Source organism: Pyxicephalus adspersus, unplaced genomic scaffold, assembly GCF_032062135.1.
Source record: "Pyxicephalus adspersus unplaced genomic scaffold, UCB_Pads_2.0 Sca3434, whole genome shotgun sequence".
Classification (NCBI taxonomy): domain Eukaryota; kingdom Metazoa; phylum Chordata; class Amphibia; order Anura; family Pyxicephalidae; genus Pyxicephalus; species Pyxicephalus adspersus.
The window spans coordinates 930-2,949 of NW_027320440.1; the positions used below are offsets into that span (position 1 = coordinate 930).

General features: G+C 36.6%; 1 long non-coding RNA gene across 1 annotated transcript; it reads left to right on the forward strand.

Moving 5' to 3' along the window:
• Positions 1 to 422: 422 nt before the first annotated feature.
• Positions 423 to 2,016, forward strand: LOC140321407 (uncharacterized). The gene is made up of 3 exons (XR_011918929.1): positions 423 to 542; positions 1,468 to 1,571; positions 1,889 to 2,016. It is a non-coding gene; the product is annotated as an uncharacterized lncRNA (long non-coding RNA).
• The last annotated feature ends 4 nt before the right edge of the window (positions 2,017 to 2,020 follow it).

Here is a 2,020-nt window from a genome sequence, read left to right on the forward strand (position 1 = left end):
GGGGACATGAATAGTTAATGCGTATTTTGCAGGTTTATCGTCTCATATCCCAGAATGCTTCTCCTTCTTCTTGCACACTGAATCAACAATATATAACTATAGGCACATAGATGCCAGAGGTCATAAAAATAAAAGTTTTATGTAGAGTCTGTAAAGTGTCACCATGACTTAAATATGTCATGCTCTTGCTGCTCTAGGTCACCATGCCAATAAAGCTTTTAAGTGTGGAAGTCTTCATAGCTAAAGAACATCAAATCAGTTCAATCTGTTTGCAATAATTTCTCGGCAAGTGTTAAACTAAAAAGACCGACTTGAAGAGTTCATGTAAATATGTTGTCATGGCTACCTATTACAGTCTGCTTTTAGGCTGATGTTGGTAATTTGCCAATTTTATGTTGGAATATTTGTGTTCTGATCAGGCTGTTTTCTCTTTTTTACCAGGTAACAACAGATCTACGACAGAAGTGTACCGATACTCACACAGGAACATCGGCATCTGCTCCATTGGCTGCTGGAATCATCGCTTTGGCTTTGGAAGCAAAGTATGTATTTTTTTTTTTTACTTTAAAGTTGAACTTTGTTTTGTTACCACATTTAGTGGGCATTTAAATGGGCCTTTGGTATGTTACTTTATGCACATTAATAGGGAATGCGTCAAAGCACCCATTTTTTTTCTGAACGTACCTCAGTGCACCACAAACCTTCCCTGAAAGCTTTGCACTATTGCACTCTATTTTTATGTGTATTAAAGTGTTGTTTTAGGGCAGCCTGTTTATTTCATTAGAAAGCCTATCACACACCAAAGTGTACCAATTCTTGCAGTGTATCATAGCACACATGTGTTGCACTTCTCTGAAACGTACGTCATTGTATTCTATTGAGAGCCCATTTGGACACATTAGGGGACACACTTGAGGCCCTCAGTACCAAGTTGCCCACCTCTGGCCTAAAGTCACTAGTAATATATGATCTCACAAACTCCTAATCATTTACCTTTATAAGATGTGCATATATTGTGTATTGTTAGGTGATAAAGAGGATATTTGCATTCTTACACTACCAAGAGACTTGACATTTTGTCACCGATTGGTATTAATAATGTTCCTGTTGGCCTTACTCGGTATTGACATAATGTTATTTTTCTTGCTATAACGTTTCAGGTTTTCTGAAATCTTGCTGAGATTCTGATTGCATTAAAATTTTTGAACAACTGGAATGAAACCGATTATATTCTGTGCCATTCTCTTTATGGATGCTGAATTGTAAAAACTAAACTGTTTCCAAGCTGCGTGATATTACTTGTAAGGGAAGGCTGGATTTCACTTCCCATCCCAATACACATTATTGAAAAACAGCCCAATTAATCTGATGGGTATATTGGGGATATTTTTTGCACAGATGTACATATTCTTCAGAAAGAAACAGAATTTTATTGTAACAGTAACACGTTCTTTCTCATTATTTCAGTAATAATCTCACCTGGAGGGATATGCAACATCTAGTTGTGCGGACATCAAACCCAGCTCATCTTATTACAAATGACTGGGCCAAAAATGGCGTTGGGCGAAAAGGTACTTCTAACACATCTATTTTCAGCTGTATAAAAAATATTCCGTATTTCATAAAGACTTTATAGTCCTAAGTAAAGCTACCCAAATAAGCTCAGAAAAGTTGATTTCGGTTAGTCTACTACTGAAGAGCTATCGCTTCTATACATATTCCTAATACATGTTCAATTTTAATATTGTATTACATACAAATACATTTCTGTAAATATATAGACATACTGCCAAACCACCACAAAGACAATGCACGCTATGACAGCAAGTGTTTATAAATAGATTAAATACAGTTGTGTCACTAATGATGCATATTTTGTATATTGTAGTCAGCCATTCATATGGATACGGACTGTTGGATGCTGGGGCCATGGTCACTCTCGCCAAAAACTGGACCACTGTGGGACCTCAGAGGAAATGTGTTATTGACATTCTCACAGAGCCAAAGTGAGTAAATAAAA